General features: G+C 43.4%; 1 long non-coding RNA gene across 1 annotated transcript; it reads left to right on the top strand.

Moving 5' to 3' along the window:
- Positions 1-12: 12 nt before the first annotated feature.
- LOC115094528 lies at positions 13-20113 on the top strand. The gene is made up of 3 exons (XR_003857575.1): positions 13-339; positions 15129-15559; positions 19177-20113. It is a non-coding gene; the product is annotated as an uncharacterized LOC115094528 (long non-coding RNA).
- Positions 20114-21411: the final 1298 nt, after the last annotated feature.

Genomic DNA, 21411 nt, shown 5'->3' with positions numbered 1-21411 from the left:
GAGCGCGCGCGCGCACACACGCGCCGCGACCTGTCATAAAGGGCGCGCCCCCGCAGTCGCCGCGAGCGAGCGAGCGCGAGCACAGAGAAGGATGCTGCCGAACAGGTGAAAGAGGCGGGGAAAGAGAGAGAGAGAGAGAGAGAGAGAAAGCGCGCGCCTGCCCGCCCGCGGGATGCACGGTGCATTAGTTGCAAATAATGCCCGGCTCCCATCGAGGCAAGCCTGAGCCTACACGCGCTCTCTTTCTTCTCAGATACCAGTGCTAACCTTTCAGCACCAAGAAGAGAACCTCCAGCCCCGGGATTCTGCTTTGTTCCCAAATGTGCAAAGGATTAAAAAGTACGTATTTTTTAAATTATTCTGTATTCACTGCGGTAAGCTTTCGCCCGATACGGCCCGCTTCCGCCCCTTCGGATGCGAGTGAGGATGGGCAGACTGAGTCCCAGCGCTCGGCGGAGCTTGCCACATGGGACTCTGCAATGGCCAGGGCTGCTGCGGGGGTTCCAGTGTACCAGCCTTCACCTGAGGGGGGGGGGGGAGGCTATTTTCCCACATTTGCGGTTCAAATAATTTACCGCCAAAAGTTATTTGCCAAGTTTATCAAATAAAAATGTCAAATCCTGGGTTAAAAGAGACGGTTCAGAGGTCCCGCATTTCTTGGCAAGGTAGCGTAAACATCCTTTACCCGTATTTTCACACTGGCGCTCTTTCCCACTATGCAGAGCTGCGCTTACATCACCGAGCTCTGGAATTGGGCAGAGGAAGCAATTTGAGCATGCTCTCGGTGTGACGTCACCACCCACTAAGGGCAAGAAGCCAAACGCACTTGCCCACACTTCTGTTACGCTACAGCCTCATTTTACTATGATCAAAAGCACTGGTGCAGGCTAACTTCATAGGAAACAATGGATAAAGGAAAATCGAAAAAGAAAACAAAAGAAATCATTTGTAGTGGAAAATTCACGGTCATAAGTAGAAGGGATTTAAAGGTAATGTTGTACAGGATAAGAAAGATTGGAGTGTATGCAGAATACAAATTAAGGTTTATAAACAGTCTCATGCCATTTGCACATTTTGCCTGGCCCAGACTGTCTTTTCCACAGCCATGCACACCCCGGAGAAACAATTCCATCCCAACAAACCATGCCTGATTTTTACTACCCTTAATCTCAAAAAGACATAGCCAAACTAGAAAAGGTGCAGAGGAAGGCAACTTAAATGGTAAAGAGAATGGAGCGGCTCACGTCTGAAGAGAGACCATGCAGGCTTGGACAAGCCACCGCTGAGAAAGCACATAACAGAAGTTTATAAAAACCCATGCGTGGGGTGGAAAGGTAAATAAAGGATGGTTATTTACCTTTTCAAATAATACTAAAACAAGAGGTTCAGTCAAGTTCCTAGAGGAATAATCCATAAAACATTATTAGGCAGGTAGACTAAAGAAAGCCATCACTAGCCCTGGGAGAAAGTAACAAGGTATAGATCTCCTTTTTGGGATCTCACTCTGCAGTTCTGGTAGCATTCAAACGTTAAACATAGCAGGTCTTCACCTATACTGGGGTTTCTGCCTGCTCCCCAGGGCCTCTTCTCACCCTTCTGGGCCCTGAATCCTTATGGTATGGTGAGAGGAGGCTCCCGTCACCCAAAATCCCTTGCGGGGCCTATTCTTAAGGAGGATTGTGTCAGAGAGCTGTGGCCAGAGCCTTAAGGTGGTTTGATGAGAGAGTTTCCTGTATACTCCCTCGCATACCTTCCCCCCCCCCTCCCCCCCTCAGTTCATCCTTATTCAGGTGTGTACCTGCCTGTACCCGGGACACCTCTCTAAACAGGAAATATGCATTGATGTTTCCCTTTCCTGCCCTATGTCATATTTTATAGACTAAGGACTGTAGAGCCTGAACCACTCATCACCTTCACATTGGACTCATTTTTATTTAGGCATAGGAACGGGAGGTAGTCCATTACAAGCTTGAACTGCTGCCCCAGTAGTCAGTATCGCAAGGTCTCTAAGGCTCACTTGACAGCCAAGGCCTCCTTAACTGTTGAGTAATGCCTCTCCTATGGCATCAGCTTCCAGCTAATGTATGCAACAAGATGTTCTTGCACCTCCTTCTCTTTGACTAAGACCGCTCCCAAGCCTACTTCTGAGGCATTGGTCTCTACAGTGAAGTATGGATTATCAGGATCAGTTTGACATAATATGCCTCTTTCAGAGCCAGGAAGACCTCCTCTGCTTCAGATGACCACCAGAGTTTCCCTGGTGCTTTCTTCAGGCTCTGCCTTCTCCAAGTAATTAGGGATAAACCTACTATAATATCCTGTGAGGCTCACTTTTGTTTATGGGACTAGTACCTGCAAGATCACCTCAATCTTCCAGGTCTGCAGATGGACCTGACCCTTCCACATACTGTAGGCAAGATACTGGACTTTTTTTGCCTTCCCAGCAAGCACTTCTAAGGGTTGGCCATCAGTCCTGCTTTCCTCAGACTAGTCAGCATGATCTGGAGTTGGTTTAGATGTGTCTTCCAATCCGGGCTGTATACCATGATGTCATTCAAGTAGGCAACTGCATTCCCTTGATGTGGGCAGAGCAGGCGAATCAACCAAGTGCTGAAACATTGCAGGGGCACCATGGAGGCCAAAAGGGAGGACAGTGAATTGGAAAGTTCCCCTGACGTCAAGAATGCAGTCTTCTCCTTTGCCACTGGTTTGAGAGGCACTTGCCAATACCCTTTTGAAGGTCCATAGTAGAAATGAACTAGATTGATCCCAGACGCTCAATCAGTTCAGCCACTTGAGGCATCAGGTACACATCGAGTTTGGAGACTGCGTTGTCCTTTTTAAAGTCAATGCAGAGCCTTATGCTCCCATCTGGTTTCGACGTCAGCACTAAGGGTGAGGACCAATCACTGTTAGACTCCTCTATAATTCTGAGCCAGAGCATTTCCTTCACTTCGGTCTCAATGATGCAGCACCTGGCTTTGGGAATTCAGTAGGGTCATTGCCACGCAACTCCCAGGGGTGTTATGTCATGCTACACCAGATGGGAAAGACCTGTTAGGTTTGAGAACATCTCCTTGTTTTACTCCATCAGCTGATTTAAGTCAGCTGTCTGAGCAGCGGACAGCTGCTCTCTAAAATGAATCTGGGTTCGATCCACTTCAGGTCCAACCTCTGGATCCATTTCTTCTTCTTGCACCTGTACAACCCACTTCTTCAGAAGGCTTACGTGATAGATTTCAGTTTTCTTTTGATAATCTGGCTGCACCTTTTGTAACCCATGGGCTGTTTTCTCCAAAACTTCATAAGGTCCTGCCAACTGGCTAACAAACTTGTTTTATGAAGATGGGAGGAGGACAACAAAGACGTGGTCCCCCCGCTGAAATACTCTTTGGACTATGGGGCTAATGTAACATAGAAACAAAGAGATGATGGCAGAGAAGGACAAAATGGTCCATCCAGTGTGCCCAGCAAGCTTATGCCAGTATCTGCCGTGTCGTGCAGGTTACCCCCATGCTTATCAGTTTCCCAGACCGTAAAAGTCAGGACCCTCAGTTGCTGTCTGAATCCAATTTCCCTTTACCCGTTGTCATGGAAGCAGAGAGCAATGTGTGTTGCATCAAAAGTATCAGGCTTCTTGGTTAAGGGTAGTAACAGCCACATCAGCAAGCTACCCCTATGCTTATTTGTTCCCCAGACCGTAAAAGTTAGGAGCCTCATTGGTTGCTGTCTGAATCCAATTCCCCTTTTCTCCCTGTCTTTGAAGCAGAGAGCAATGATGGAGTTGCATCAACAGTATTAAGGCTTATTGGTTAAGGGTAGTAACCACTGCACCAGCAAGTTACCCCCATGCACTCTTTTATTCATTTCATACTCTTGCCTGTAGGGATCCACAGTGTTTATCCCATGCCTCTTTGAATTCTTTTGCTGTTTTCGTCTTCACCATCTCCTCCGGAAGGCCATTCCAGGCTTTCACCATCCTCTCTGTGAAGAAATATTTCCTGATGTTCTCAGTCGTTCTCCCTGGAGTTTCATTTTGTGATTCCTAGTTCTACTGATTTCTTTCCAATGGAAAAGGTTTGATGATTGTGCTTCATTAAAACCTTTCAGGTATCTGAAGTCTGTATCCTATCTCCCCCTGGGCCTCCTCTCTTCCAGGGTTTACCTATTCAGATCCTTCAACCTCACCATGTTGGTTGCTCTTCTTTGGACTGCCCCCATTCTGTGTCTATTCTTTTTGAGATATGGGCACCAGTACAGAACTCAGTACTCCAGGTGAGGCCTCACCAAAGACCTATACAAGGCCATCACCATCTCCGTTATTTATTGGTTATTCCTCTCTCTGTGCAGCCCAGCATTCTTCTGGCTTTAGCTATCACCTTGTCACATTGCTCCACCCTCTTCAGACCATTAGACACTATCACCCCAAGGTCCCTCTCTTGATCTGTGCACAACAGACTTTCACCCTGCATCACATACAGCTCTTTTGGATTAAAACCTATAGATGAAATTAATCCCAACAAGAAATTTCTCTCCACTGGAAATTGCACTATTTGATTCTCCACATCTACAAATTTGTCTGGTATACTGCCCCCCTACTACTCTCAATCAGAACTGCTCACCACTTATTGAATTTCTCCTGACCAGAATATCAATCAACAAACCCATAATTGTTCTCGGTGACTTCAACTTAAACATAGACACTGCCCCCTACTCTCCCGCCTGCACCTCATTCTTTGATACGCTCTCATCACTGGGACTCTGTCAAATCATCAGTGGCCCAAAGCACAAAGTAGGTCACACACTAGACCTAGTCTTCATCAACACTAACATATGGTCAAACCACCAAACTAAGATAACGAAAATACCATGGTCTGACCACTCTATCATCCACGCAAACTTATACTCAAATTGTAAACTCACAACAAGAAAAAGCACAACTAAATCCTTCTCATACCGCCCACCTTTTTGCATCGAAACTCTTCTAGCAAATCTACAAACTGAACTAACAAACATAGACCTATCAAACACAGAAAACACATCATCATCCTGGATTACCATAACTAGAACTGTAGCAGATAAGATAAACCCCATGATAAAGAAAACAATAAAAGAACAAAAAAATCAGAGCCTTTGGTACAATGACAACATCAGAGCAGCCAAACGGAAACTCAGAAAAAAAGAGAAATCATGGAGAAACAACAAAACAACCACACTACCAAACACATACAGAACACAACTAGCAGAATGCAAAAAGCTTATCCCTAAGACCAAAAGAGACTTTTACACTAACAAAATAAACAAATACCAACAAAACCTTAAGATGCTCTTGAACATAGTAAAAACCCTAACCAAATCATCTTTTGATGATCAGCCACAATCATCTCCAAAGATCACTAGTAATGACTTTGCAGACATCTTTAATGAAAAAATCAAAATCCTCATAAAGAGCAACCTAAAAAATGACTCACAAGACCAGAAAATACTGAACATTCAAACAACAAGCTGGCCCAACTTTGAGACAGCATCTTCTTTGGCAGTCCAAATAATCATTCAAAAAATGAATCCAGCCAAACACCCTATTGACGCCATACCCATTACAACGATAAAAAATCTCAAACCATCAATAACTAAGACGATAACTGATATTGTAAACCTTTCCCTCACGGAAGGAAACTACCCAGAATGCCTAAAATCGGCAATCATCAAACCCATTATGAAAAAGAATAATCTTGATCCAGAAAACCCAGTGAACTACGGACCCATATCAAACCTACCATTCATTGCCAAAATCATTGAGAAAGTCGTCCACACAAGGCTCTCTGACCACCTGGAAGAAAACAACATCCTGCTACCCATGCAATTTGGCTTCAGAAAGCAACTGAAGACAGAGACTCTACTACTAGCAATGAACGACTTCGTACTCAAAGGTTTCGAAAAAGGCCACCGCTACCTTCTAGTCCTACTCGACCTATCAGCAGCCTTTGATACAGTAAACCACTCTATCAAGATTGACCGTCTATCTGAAATTGAGGTAAAGGAAACAACCCTACAGTGCTACTCAATGATACCCTCTCAAAGAAAATTAATCTAAACACTGGAGTTCCCCAAGGATCCGCTCTATCAGCGACACTCTTCAACATCTATCTGCTTCCAATATGCCACTTCCTATTAAATCTCAATCTGACCCACTTCATCTATGCTGACGACATTCAAATATTAATCCCAATAAAAAAAATCACTAGAAGAAATATACAAATTAACAGCCACTTACCTAAGCAGTATAAAGGAAATACTAACCAACTTAAAACTCATCCTCAACTTCGACAAGACTGAAATAATCATATTAGACAGAAAGAACAACTCTCCTCATCTACCACCACTCAACCTAATGAACCAAAATACAATTATATCTCCGGTCAATCACGCTCACAATCTTGGAGTAATAATTGACAAGGAACTTTCTTTCAAAAACCACATCACAATAAAAATTAAAGACGGATATCATAAACTACTTACACTCCGTCATTTAAAACCTTTCCTTTCCACCAACGACTCGCTTTCTCTAACATAGATTACTGTAACTCACTCCTTTTCAACTTACCTCTAAACACTATCCACCCAATCTAAATCCTACAAAACACAGCTACAAGAATCCTCACTGGATCTAAAAAAAACATGACCACATCACTCCAACACTTATATCACTACACTGGCTACCAATAAAATTCAGGATTGAATACAAAATACTATCCATTCTACACAAAATTATATATGAAAAACATGAAAACTGGCTAAGCTCCTCCATAAAACTACACGACCATAGATGGGGGTGGAGTATGCGGAACTCCGTTTATAGAAGAGAAGAACTAGGAAAACTGAAAGTGGACAAGGCCATGGGCCAGATGAGGTACATCCCAGGATACTGAGGAGAGGTCAGAGATGTGCTGGCGGGTCCACTGAAAACCCTCTTCAATAGATTTCTGGAAATGGGAGTGGTGCTGCGAGATTGTAGAAGAATGGTGGGGGTCCCGCTTCACAAAAATGGGAGCAGAGTACAGGCCAGTTAGCCTCACCTCTGTGGTAGGAAAATTAATGGATACTCTGCTGAAGGAAAGGATAGTGAACTACCTACAATCCGATGGGTTGCTCGACCTGAGGCAGCATGGATTCACCAGGGGAAGGTCCTGTTATCAAATCTAATTGAATTTTTTTGATTGAGTGACTATAGAATTGGATCAGGGAAGAGTGCTCGATGAGATTTACTTGGATTTTAGTAAAATTTTTTATACAGTCCCTGCATAGGAGACTCATGAACAAAATTAGAAGCTTGGGAGTGGGTGCCAAGGTAGTGGCGTGGATTGTAAACTGGTTGACTGACAAGAGTCATTGTGTAAGGATAAATGGGACCTACTCTGAAGAAAAAAATGGTGTTAAGTGGAGTGCCACAGGTTCTGTTCAATATCTTTGTGAGCGACATTGTGGAAGGGTTAGAATGTAAAGTTTGTCTATTTGCAGATGATACTAAGATCTGCAACAGAGTGGACATGCTTGAAGGAGTAGAGAAAATGAAAAGTGATTTAAGAAAGCTTGAAGATTGGCAACTGGGATTCAATGCCAAGAAGTGCAGTAATTTATTTATTTATCGAGTTTTATATACCGTCATTTGGTTTCGCCATGATAACAGTTTACAAAAAATACAAAGGTTAAGGTGAAGGAGGATAACAAGGGTTTCAAAAAGGTTCAAAATCTTGTTAACATAGGGATATCATATAGAATTTAGTTCAGTTTTTACGTTTCAATTCTTTGTTATAATACATTGTTGTTTTGAGTTTCATTTTTCTTCAGATTAGATAGGAGGGGATTGGCATGCTTTGGTGAACATCCATGTCTTTAGATCTTTTTTGAAGGTTTTTAGGTTTTCTTGAGTTCTGAGTTCGGTTGGGAGGGAGTTCAAGAGTTTTGGGCTACCTAGGGAGATTGCCCTCTTTTGGGTTGAGGTGAGTTGTTTGGAATGAGTAGGTGGTGTCTTTAGGAGACCTTTATTTGATGATCTAAGGTTTCTGTTTGGAGAAGAGACGGCTGAGGGGGGATATGATAGAGGCCTTTAAGATCATGAGAGGTCTTAAACGAGTAGATGTTACTCGGTTATTTACACTTTCGAATAATAGAAGGACTAGGGGGCATTCCATGAAGTTAGCAAGTAACACATTTAAGACTAATCGGAGAAAATTCTTTTTCACTCGATGCACAATAAAGCTCTGGAATTTGTTGCCAGAGAATGTGGTTAGTGCAGTTAGTGTAGCTGGGCTCAAAAAAGGTTTGGATAAATTCTTGGAGGAGAAGTCCATTAATGGCTATTAATCAGTTTTACTTAGGGAATAGCCACTGCTATTACTTGCATCAGTAGCATGGGATCTTCTTAGTGTTTGGGTAATTGCCAGGTTCTTGTGGCCTGGTTTTGGCCTCTGTTGGAAACAGGATGCTGGGCTTGATGGACCCTTGGTCTGACCCGGCATGGCAATTTCTTATGTTCTTATGCCAACAAATGACAGTCCTTCTCCAGGGTGTTCTATAGTGAACATCGAACTGAAGTATTTATTTAATATTTCTACCATTTCTTCATCTCTCTCCACACATTGATCTTTGTCACCTTTCAATTTCACTGTACCACTTTGGACCTTTCTCTGATATATCTGAAAAATGTTTTGTCACCTCACTTTACCTCTTTGACAATTCTTTACATAAGAAATAAGAATATGTCATTCTGGGTCAGAAAAAGTGTCCATCAAGCCCAGCATCCTGTTTCCATCAGTGGTCAATCCAGGGTACAAGTACTTGGCAAGTACCCAAAAACTAAGTACATCCCATGCTACTGATGCTAGCAATAGCAGTGGCCATTTTCTAAGTCAACTTAATTAATAGCAGGTAATGGACTTCTCCTCCAAGAACTTATCCAATCCTTTTTTAAACACAGCTATACTAACTGCACTAACCACATTCTCTGGCAACAAATTCCAGAGTTTAATTGGGCATTGAGTGAAAAAGAACTTTCTCCGATTAGTTTTAAATGTGTTACATGCTAATTTCATGGAGTGCCCCCTAGTCTTTCTATTATCTGAAAGAGTAAATAACAGAGTCACATCTACCCATTCTAGACTTCTCATGATTTTAAACACCTCTATCGTATCCCCCCCCCCTCAGCCGTCTCTTCTCCAAGCTGAACAGTCCTAACCTCTTCAGTCTTTCCTCATAGGGGAGCTGTTCCATCCCCTTTATCATTTTGGTTGCCCTTCTCTGCACCTTCTCCATCACAACTGTTATGTTTTTGTAAGGATGTGAACCCTGGGCCAAGATGAGAGATGTCTCTGCTCACAGGGAGGAGCTCTGTGGGCCTCACTGTCGGTAGGCGCGGTCTCAGCGGCGTAGGACACAACTTTAAGATAGAGGCTTTGTTATGAAGGAAAGAAAAGCAGAGCCCACGGAGTGGGAGATGCAAATAAGTACAGTTGTGAGCAGTGGAGTATACCCAGGGTGTTACCAGTGATGTGAAGATCCAGTAGTGGCCCGCAGAGCGGGGTACCCCAGGAAGTCCCTTCAGATGAGTAGAGATTACCTCAGAAGTGCAGATCCAGTAGTGGCCACAGAGCAGGGTACACCAAGGATGACTATACTGAAGATAAAGATGACTGTATAATCTGAGGTGCAGGAACACGGAAGTGGATCTTGTAGCTGGTACGGCAATACCCTGCAGCACAGGGTATACTGGAACAGCTTGTATTGAAGAGGAACGGTAGTGGCTCGAGGCACGGGGTACACCACAGAGAAGCTTCAGAAAAGCTAGTATCGTTGAAGTCTGTAGAAGGTACTCACAAGTGGTAGTTCCAGGAGAGTGACCTGAGAAGCAGGTCAGGTAGTAGTCCAAGGCAGAAAGGCCCTCCGAGGAGCGGATAGCCAGGAGCACGGAAAGGCCCATGAGGAGCGGGTACCCAGAGCGTCCACACACCACGAGAGCAATCTGGAACTGGAAGTCCAAGAATGGAGCGGATTCAGCAACAAGGGAACTCCCTGCTAACTCGTAGTAGCAGAGGGCCGGTCAGCTTAAGTACAGCAGCAAGTTGATGTCATCGGGAGGGGACGCGCCCCAGGTTCCCGCCATGACATGTACAAAGGAGGCCCTTGCGTATGCGCACGCACCTTAGGTGATTCCGGAGACAAGATGGTGGTCGGCAGCACCCACACCGTCCAGGGGATGCCGGGGAGGTCGGCGTTGGTTGGCGGAGGCCATCATTCTTCCTAGGATTGATGGTGCAGGGAAAAAGGAGGTGAGCATGAGAGGTTGCAGCCGTCTGCGACCGACGGGCATAACAACAACTATATCTTTTTTGAGATGTGGCAACCAGAATTGTACACAGTATTCAAGGTGCGGTCTCACCATGGAGCGATACAGAGGCATTATGACATTTTCTATTTTATTCACCATTCCCTTCCTAATAATTCCTAACATTGTTTGCTTTTTTGACTGCCGCAGCACACTGAACCGACAATTTTAATGTGTTATCCACTATGACGCCTAGATCTCTTTTCTGGGTAGTAGCTCCTAATATGGAACCTAACATTGTGTAACTATAGCATGGGTTATTTTTCCCTATATGCAACACCTTGCACTTATCAACATTAAATTTCATCTGCCATTTGGATGCCCAGTTTTCCAGTCTCACAAGGTCCTCCTTCAATTTATCGTAATCCACTTGTGATTTAACTACTCTGAATAATTTTGTATCATCTGCAAATTTGATTACCTCAATCATATTCCTTTCCAGATTATTTATAAATATTTTTAAAAGCACGGGCCCCAGTACAGATCCCTGAGGCACTCCACTGCCCACCCCTCCACTGAGAAAATTGTCCATTTAAACCTACTCTGTTTCCTGTCTTTTAACCAGTTTGTAATCCACGAAAGGACATTGCCACCTGTCCCATGACTTTTTACTTTTACTAGAAGCCTCTCATGAGGAACTTTGTCAAATGCCTTCTGAAAATCCAAATACACCACATCTACCAGTTCACCTTTATCTTCATGTTTATTAACCCCTTCAAAAAAGTGAAGCAGATTTGTGAGGCAAGACTTGCCCTGGGTAAAGCCATGCTGACTTTGTTCCATTAAACCATGCCTTTCTATATGTTCTGTGATTTTTATCTTTAGAACACTTTCCACTATTTTTCCTGGCACTGAAGTCAGGTTAACTGGTCTGTAGCTTCCCGGATTGCCCCTAGAGCCCTTTTTCAATATTGGGGTTACATTAGCTGCCCTCCAGCAGTCTTCAGGTACAATGGATGATTTTAATGATAGGTTACAAATTTTTACTAATAGATCTGAAATTTCATTTTTTAGTTCCTTCAGAACTCTGGGGTGTATACCATCCGGTCCAGGTGATTTACTACTCTTCAGTTTGTCAATCAGGCCTACCACATCTTCTAGGTTCACCGTGATTTGATTCGGTCCATCTGAATCATTATCCATGAAAACCTTCTCCATTACGGGTACCTCCCCAACATCCTCTTCAGTAAACACCGAAGCAAATAAATCATTTAATTTTTCCGCGATGGCCTTATCTTCTCTAAGTGCCCCTTTAACCCCTCGATCATCTAATGGTCCAACTGACTTCCTGCAGGCTTTCTGCTTCAGATATATTTTAAAAAGTTTTTGTGAGGTTTTGCCTTTACGGCCAACTTCTTTTCAAATTCTCTCTTAGCCTATCTTATCAATGTTTTACATTTAACTTGCCAATGTTTATGTGTTATCCTATTTTCTTCTGTTGGATCCTTCTTCCAATTTTTGAATGAAGATCTTTTGGCTAAAATAGCTTCTTTCACCTCCCCTTTTAACCATGCCGGTAATCGTTTTGCCTTCCTTCCACCTTTCTTAATGTGTGGAATACATCTTTCTTCCACCTAACCTTTTGCTTTCTTGATTTCTTTCTTTGTCTCCCTCAGTTTCACCAGATATTCTTCCTTGTGTTCCTCTTTTTAGGATCCTTTATACTTCTTGAATGCTGTTCTTTGTGCCTTTATTTTTTCAGCCACTTTCTTTGAGTACCAAATTATTTCTTATTCCTCTTACTTTTGTTTACTTTTAAAACACATAGATTTGTTGCCTTTGTAATTGCTCCTTTTAGTTTGGGCTTAAGTAGTCTGATCCTTCTCTAGGCATAGGTGGGCTCACCTTCCCAGCTTTTTTCAAGCGATCCTGCACTCCGAGAATGTAGTCAATGAGGTTCTGCTCAGGGTTCCCTTCATTTTCCCAAGTTTCACGAGCTATGTCCATGATTCCTCTCAGCCTCCTCCCGTACAATAATTCAAAAAAGGGAAACCCCCTTCAAGCTCTGGGGAGTTTCGTGGATTGTGAACAGCATGAAGAGTAGCAATGAGTCCCGATTCTTGCCATCTTCATCCACAAATTTCCTCGACGTTTTCTTGAGTGTCTGACTGAAGCGCTCAATGAGGCCATTGGTCTGCAGGTGATACACCGAGGTATGTAGAGTTTTGGTTTTATTTATATATATATTTTATTTTATTAATTTTCACAATACCTTTACAAGCATTTGACATCTTGATATGAAATAGAGAAAATTTTGATACATTTCAAATATTCTTTCCAGAACAGTTTCAAAGTTTTAATAACACAAGACATAATAAAATACAATTCTTTCTCTTATTAGTCCTCAAATTGGGACCTAACTACACAACTGCAAGATTTATAGCATGAACAATACTAAGAAAAACCTACAGTATGGAGAGCACTTTTAATACCTCATTCGGGATTAGTACCTGTACTGAGTCTATTCTGTCTTAATCGGTGAGGAACTAGTCACTGGAATAATCTTATTTGACAAAAGCACAGAGAGCTGGGTGGGAGTAAAGAAAATATGTGTAAGGCCTTGATACTGTACTATGCACTTAAAAGGAAATTTAAGAAGATATGATGCTCCCAACTCAATCACTCTAGCTTTCAATATCAGAAATTGCCTTCTTTTTTTTTTCCCCTAGATAAATCAGGGAAAACACTGACCTTTAAATTCAGAGAAGGAGCAAAACGATTTCTGAAATACATTCTAAGTATCCACTGTCTGTCCTCCTCCAAAAGAAAGCACACCACCAAAGTTGCTGGTGTAATTTGTTTCTCTTGTGACGTTTCCAGAATTTGTCAGATTGAACAAGGATGGTTCATTTGGTACCAGAATCTGAGCTTCCTTTTTATTTTTTTTACATCTTTCTTTTTAAACGGCAGTATATAAAATACCCGTGATGTAAGAGGAAGAGCTGGCTCAGGTATTTTCAAAGTTTCAAGCAAATATTTTTTTCAACATATTCTTAGGGGGGAATAAGCTGACATTTGATTTTCTTTTATCAAAGCAGCACACAATTCTGATTTTCCTTTCATTTCTTTTATTTTAACAATAGATTTTTTTTTATTGTGTTGAGGAGGGTTATATTGGCTTTTATTAGTCGGTGATCAGACCGGAGCAATATATTGTGGGAAGTATTGATTAGACAATTATTGTAATTGGCAAATATTAAATCTAGGATGGGTCCTGCTTTATGAGTGGGGTGGGTTAAAAATTGTGACCATCCCATTGCTTCTATTGTATCTAAAAAGATTTCACATGCTGTAGTTTTTGGTGTTCTATCTACATGTAGGTTAAAGTCTCCTACAATTAGCCGCGCCATTGAAAATAGGCCCGATGTGCGTAGGTCTTTTAAAATCCGGCCCTTAGTGTAGAGTCAGGTGATGAAAATGCTTTAAGTGAATAATTCGATTAGAGGTGAGCAGTCTTTTTGAAATATTCCAGGGGGGGGCAGCATTCTTTTCTTGAAAGAGGTTACTCATTGACGGTGATACAGAGAGCATATAAAAGGGCTAGATGGGTTAATCGAGATCTTTTGTTATCACCACAGACTAAAGAAAAGCCACAGCGAGCTGTTTGCGCACCACCTTTTTCTCCAGCGATTTATAAAGGTACAGCGGAGCATTAGAAAACACTGGCATGTTTTATGGTCTTACTCGATTTTTCAGGAACCGCCTGTTTTTGCTTTCACTCGTGGCAGGAACATACGGGATCATGTTGTTAGATCTGAATTCTATAGTGGAAATGTTCACTGCGTTGGTGCCTCTGGTCCAATGGGCCATTTCCCTTGTGGAAACTGTTCAGTTTGCCCTCGGTCATTTCAAGGATCAGTGTTACTGTTTGAGTTTTTGTCATGATACAGACTACAGGCATCTACCACTTGTGGCACAAAGGGTGTTGTTTACCTCATAAAGTGTTCCTGTCGGCTAGTATACGTGGGTAAGGCCACGAGAGCCCTCAGGACTAGGATGATTGAACACCGCAGTTCCATTGTACACCAGTGGGTTGAGGCTCCCTTAGTAGAACATTGTCTGGTTAAAAATCATTCTTTTTCTGATTTTGTATTTGCAGTTTTGGAGCATGTGGAACACCATCTGCATGGTGGGGATTATGGCTCCTTTTTGATTAAAAAAGAACAACGGTGCATCTATCAATTAAATTCTGCACACTCTTATGCTCTTAATAAAGGCATCGATTGGGCTTCATGTTGAGTTTAATGAGAGCGAATATTGATATGTTTGTGGATTGGCAGCATTTTCATTCTGCAATGTTCCCTTTAGTGGTGTCTGATGGAGTTCTGAAGGATGCTGTATGTCGCTTTGGAGTGGTTGCAAAAGCTTAAGGGGCGGGTGATGGCCCTTTAATTTTTGTCAATGGCGGTGTCTCCGTGGGACTGGTGGCCATTTTCTAATACCCTGTGAAGCACTGTGAAGCAGTTTTTGCATAGCATTTTTACATCGCTCCTTGATGGTGGTTCTAGGGATGCTAAATACATTTTCCAATTGGCTATAAATTGTCCTTGAGGGACTAGTGTTTTTTATTTAATTTCCTGCAGTGGCAGCGTTCTAGTAGAGCCAGTGGTCATCTTTAAATGCCCTTTCGGGCAGCAACGGTAACATGTTGTTTATATTAAATTTAGTATTATAGGTGTTTGATGTGATGTGGGTTGCACTCGTGTGTGTGTTTTAATGAATTATGCTTTTTTGTTTCATGTTTTAGGTAAATCAGTTCCCCGATGCAAACATTACGCCAAAACATGGGCCCATCGGTGATTGGGTTCCCTGCGTTTAACACAGTGTTTCACACAATCGTGTTGTTCCAGAGCTCACCATGCAGTAGAGGAGGACTGGAAGGCTCATCTGCATACTGCTCCCAGCATCCCCTGGGAAAGGAGTCCAGAGGTCACCGCAAGCGATCCAGTAGAGGAGGACCAGAAGGCGCATCTGCATATTGCTCCCAGCATCCCTCGGGAAAGGAGTCCAGAGGTCACCGCAAGCAATCCAGGGATTGACTTCCACAACCCCAGGTTCCAGAGGCTCCGCACCCTTTGCAGTAGAGGAGGACCGGAAGCGCATGCCTAACGGCGCACGAATCTCAAACCCTTCCATTAACTGAGTGAAGATTAATTTAACCGTGGTTAAAGAGGATTGGTAAGTATAGCTTTCAGGAATTTTTGGGCTTATAAAAGTTTGGTGAAAGGTGAAATTAAGGGATATATTCTTTAGAGTTTGTGTGTGTCTGAGGTAATAAGCAAGCCAGAGATAGTTAATTCTAGTGTCTGTCTTTCCTACCCATTCAACCCTTGATTTTTAGGCACGAGACACTTTCTAATTAAAAATCAATCAGGGTCTTATCTACATCATTCTATTGTAAAAGCCCTTATTGAAAGTTTAATCATCCCCTTGTAGGACACTAGCTGTTTAATTAGTAAATTCACCTGTACATTTAAAGTACTCTCATTCCAACTCCCTTAGTATCCTAAACTTAACTAGGAACTCAATAAAACTAAGATGAAGGCAGCAGTCCAGCAGCAAGAGGGGGGCTTTCCAGTCTTTTGCATTGAATGTCACATGTATGATTTTTTACCCGCCGGTGAGAGATTGTATGGTGCAAAGAGCTCCTGGCTCTCAGGGAACGAGTCCGATCTCTGGAGGCTAGAGTAGCGGAGGAGCTGAGGAAGACAGAGAGGTACATTGATGAGACCTTCAGGGACATAGTAGCCAAGTCCCAAATCCAGTCTGGCAGCCCCAGTGCTGCCTTGGATCAGAAAGGTCTCCCAGTAGGAGAACATCACCCTGGTGTAGCAGGAAGTGATCCTGTAGCAAGGACCTGCTCTCCAGGTGATGTATTGTCCTCTCACACTGAGGACAAGTCTCCCAGGGCTACTGCCCAGGAGGGAAGGGTTAGGCCGGCCGTCATAGTTGGTGATTCGATTATTAGAAATGTAGATAGCAGGGTGGCTGGTGGCGTGAGGATCGCCTGGTAACTTGCCTACCTGGTGCGAAGGAGGCGGCCCTCACGCGTCACCTAGATAGGATTATAGACAGTGCTGGGGAGGAGCCGGCTGTCGTGGTACATGTGGGCACCAACGACATCGGAAAATGTGGGAGAGAGGTTCTGGAAGACAAATTTAGGATTTTAGGTAGGAAGCTGAAATCCAGAACCTCCAGGGTGGCATTCTCTGAAATGCTTCCTGTTCCACGTGCAGGTCACCAGAGGCAGGCAGAGCTCCAGAGTTTCAATGCGTGGGTGAGACGATGGTGCAGGGAAGAGGGATTCAGCTTTGTAAGGAACTGGGGAAACTTTTGGGGAAAGGTGAGACTTTTCCGAAAGGATGGGCTCCACCTTAACCAGGGTGAAACCAAGCTGCTGGCATTAACTTTCAAAAAGGAGATAGAGCAGCCGACAGTCACTCAGCAGTGCATGGTTCGGAGAAATGTATCCTTGAAGGATACTAATGAAACAGGAGAGTTAGGGCATCCCAACAGAGAGGTTCCATTAAAAGCAAACATAGTCCATATGTCTATATGTAAATAATCACCAAAGCTAATGATTTCCGAATTATCCCAAACAACAAAAGCAGGTTGTTAAAACAAACAAAACACACACTTTGAAATGTCTGTATGCCAATGCCAGAAGTCTAAGAAGTAAGATGGGAGAGTTAGAGTGTATAGCAGCAGATAACATTGACATAATTGGCATCACAGAGACTTGGTGGAAGGAGGATAACCAATGGGGCAGTGCTATATCAGGGTACAAATTATATCGCAATGATAGGGAGGATCAACTTGGTGGGGGTGTGGCACTTTATGTCCGGGAGGGCATAGAGTCCAACAAGATAAAGATCATACAAGAGACTAAATGCTCAGTAGAATCTATATGGGGAGATGATTGGTGTGTGAGAGACAGAAACTGGTCCTGAGAGTGTGACTGGTGTGTGTGAGAGAGAGGAGACTGGTTGTGGTCCCTAAGGAAGAGGACTGTGAGGACAGCTTCAGCAGCTACTGCTGCTTCTGGTATGGCCTGCAAGGGAAAGGAATAGGAGAACTGCTGGAGAGGGTAAGTAAAGGTGGCTTTTTAAGTTCATTTTTCTTGATTGACTACCATTTTAATTATTGGGTAGTATGTGATGTGTCTGCTGTTTGAAATATTTTATTGGTGTTTGGTAAAGCTTTCAAAATTTGCATGAGTCTTTAATTATTGGATATTCTATTCATCAGCTGTTTTGAAATTATTTTATTTGTATGATTTTATAATTATGATTAATGATTTATATATCTTGATTTTATTGATTTGTTTCATGAGGAATGGTGACATTTTTGTTTTTCCATTGTTGCACTGTATAGAGTCTGGCGTGATGTGTTTTACAGTTTAGTTGTCTGCACGTTTCTATTTATACTTTATGTGGCTTTATTCTGTATTTGGTGAGGGTTTGTGTTCTGCATGCAAAGACTGAGATGAAGCATTCTTTTAGCATGTGGTTTCTCTGTAGGGATCTGTAGTAGCTTGGCCTGTTCTGTTTTCCTGATAGGAGGTGTATTGATGTTTTAGATTCTGGTGTAATATTTGTGGTATTCTTTTTCATAGGTGGGGTTGTTATTCTTTGAGTGTTGGCAGATAGTACTCTGTTGATACGGGAGGACCATGCTGAAATATATCACAATAGGTATGATGCCACATGAATTCCAAGATGCAAAGTTTTCTTGTTGGCATCACAACTGTGCATGAAATTATCACAACAACTTGTATATTAATTTTACCTCAGAATGTCATTTTTCATGTAAAATAGGTTACAAGTGCATAATTTAAAATTGTGTATGGGGAGGGGGCGCCAGACTGTAAGGTTTGCCTAGGGTGCCCAATACCCTTGCACCGGCCCTGCTGCCACCACAGCTGCTCACTCCCAGGACTCACCCCCACTGCTACCAGCACGGCCATTGCTGACGGCTCCTTCATTTTTTTTGATCCCGCAGGTTGACACGGGGCACAGACGCTCCCTCCACCCTTCTGGCCCACAGGCTCCCCACCCATGTCTTCTCCATTTTCTGGCCTGTGCAGCCTACGCTGAACTGCTGTCTCTTTTCTTTTTTTTTTTTTTTTATGCGAGTCCCTGGGGCCGACGCTGCTGCCGGCATCTTCACGAGACGCTGCCTGCTCTCGGTCTCCCTGCTGAATTCCGGGGTGGGGGGAACACAGAATTCTGTGCAGGAGAGGAATTCCGCCTTCCATAATTGCACAGAATCCCCCAGGAGCACCAACACAGATTTCAGTGACAGAGAGAGAGGGAGATGAGCACAAATCAGAGAAGATTTCTGATAGCACAGTACACAGGCACAGAGGAGAAGACCAATGTTTTCTGTGTTTCTATACTAAAGACACTTGTACCTCATGGCACCCTGACGGGGTAGGAGCCACTATGAATGCACTTTTTTTTTCAGATGTGGTAAGGCATGAAATGATCTCAAGAGCAACAGGAAAAGTATTAGGTGAGCCTTCACCCTACCAGCAGCAACAGCTAAAGAGGAAGGGAGGCACAGCACATCCCATCCCCACTCAAAATCCTACATCGTTCAGCATAGAAAAGGCTATGTTTAAATATTTTGTTATATTTTTGTTCTGCATATAAAAGCTTTAGCTGACAGGCAGTTCTGTGTGTTGTCAGTTACTGTTCGCAGGAAATGAATGTTGCACCGTCAGTGGTGAGATGGAGCTAGGTTTATTATATATATATATATTTTTTTTTTTTATTTATTTTTTTTTTTTACAGCAGTCTGTGTGCTTCAGCATGTAAAGTAACTTGCCCAAGGAGCAGGCAGCGGGATTTGAACTCTGGTCTCCCTGGTTTGTAGCCCACTCCTCATGAGGGTCCCAGAGCAGGCATCACAGTGACACCCAAAGCATGGGCAGCCGAGAGCAGATCTTTATCAGAGCCCCGTGCAGGCGTCACACTGCTACCCTTAAAAAGGTGACCACAGCCATGGACTGCTGAAGAGCAAATTATCGTCAGAGCCCCAGGCAAGCATCGCACCCGAAGCACAGGAAGCAAGAGGCGAACTGCACCCGAACCCCATGTAGGAGTCAAACTGATGCGACGTAAAAGGATGAAGATGATGGGAGTAACGGAGGAGTGGACCCAGTGAAGGAGGTTTTCAAAACCAATGGACATGACCATAATAAAAGGTGCACACCTAAGAAAGTGAAAAATATAAGAAATTATATATATATATATGCACTCATTAAGTGCTTTGTGTACTGAACAATAGAAATAAAATACGGCAGAAAAATTAGCAAACCTAGAAATAAAACCCAAACTGGAAGCAGACACAGCCAGGTTAATATTTTGAACAATCCAGATAAAACTGCTCCGACAAAAATGCCAGATTGCAGTCCTGTTGTATTGGGCCTTCCTCGAAACGCAAGATGTTTGGATGGGAAACAAGAAAGGAAAGCTGTAGCTATAATTTAACAGAAATTAGGACAGGCAGCTAGCAGGAGCAAGACACCGAGTTCCTACGTTAGGAAGGCTTAACTTGTCTCTCACAGGTGATGACTGATTCCCAAAGGGCTGGCTTGTTTTTTCTCTTTTTATTAATATGAAACATCCGATACAAGGCACCTCAACATGGGGGTGAATCAAATAGCACATGACAACCACGCCATTCAATGCAAACAGCAATGGCCATAACGATTCCCCCCCCCCCCCCCCACCCCCGATTCCAGCATGAGGGGGTCAAATAAATGTTAAGATTGAAATAAAGATTTTGCTGAAGGTAATCTCTGACATGGCAGGTAATCAGGGTACGCAATAGGTCAGGGGTGGCCAACTCCAGTCCTTAAGGAGCTACAAACAGGCCAGGTTCTCAGGATATCCACAGTGAATATACTTGAGATAGATTTATATACCAATTGGTTTACATTCAGGTACTGTAGGTATTTCCCTATCCCCAGAGAGCTTACAATGTTGAGATTACTTACCTGATAATCTCCTTTTCCTTAGTGTAGACAGATGGACTCAGAACGAATGGGTATAGTATGCTCGTGCTAGCAGTTGGAGACGGATCTGACGTCAGCACAGGTACATATACCCCCACAGGAAGCGTAGCAACTCAGTAATCTTCCTTGCAAAAGCTGTTATGGATGTGTGTACTGACGCTCAGTGAAATAGTGAAACAGGATTCCCCTGACCGATGGATAGTAGCTGGAGACCACCAGCATTCCCAACCGGAAGGCGTCGACACCTGGCAAAGGGGACGCTCTTATGTAAACAGATGACATGGCTTACCTTGAATCGGTGAACCCCATGTACACAGGCAGCTGGGCGGGATGCTGAGTCCATCTGTCTACACTAAGGAAAAGGAGATTATCAGGTAAGTAATCTCAACATTTCCTGGTGTGTAGCCAGATGGACTCAGAACGAATGGGATGTACAAAAGCTTTACTCCCAGCCTGGGCGGGAGGCTGCCTGAGGACCTTGTAGGACCGCCCTCGCAAATGCTGTGTCCTCCCTGGCCTGGACATCCAGACGGTAGAACCTGGAGAAGGTATGGAGGGAGGACCATGTCGCTGCTTTACAGATTTCTGCAGGCGACAGCATCCTGGATTCTGCCCAAGATGCTGCTTGGGCTCTGGTAGAATGAGCCTTGACTTGTAGAGGCGGTGACTTCCCGGCCTCTACGTAAGCTGCTCTGATAACTTCTTTAATCCAGTGGGCGATGGTGGGCCGAGAGGCCGCTTCACCTTGTTTCTTCCCGCTGTGCAGGACGAACAGATGGTCCGTCTTTCGTATGTCTTGTGTCATTTCCAGATATCTGGGCAGCAATCTGCCGATGTCGAGATGGCGTAATAAACGCCCTTCTTCAGATTTCTGCAAACCCGCCATGATAGGCAAGGATATGGTTTGGTTAAGATGAAATTGTGAGACCACTTTAGGTAGAAAGGAGGGAACCGTGCGAAGATGGATAGCCTCCGGAGTGATTCTGAGAGAGGGATCACGGCAGGACAG

This window comes from Rhinatrema bivittatum, chromosome 6, assembly GCF_901001135.1.
Source record: "Rhinatrema bivittatum chromosome 6, aRhiBiv1.1, whole genome shotgun sequence".
Classification (NCBI taxonomy): domain Eukaryota; kingdom Metazoa; phylum Chordata; class Amphibia; order Gymnophiona; family Rhinatrematidae; genus Rhinatrema; species Rhinatrema bivittatum.
Note: the sequence above shows the minus strand (reverse complement) of the source record. Positions and strands in the feature narration are given on the sequence as shown.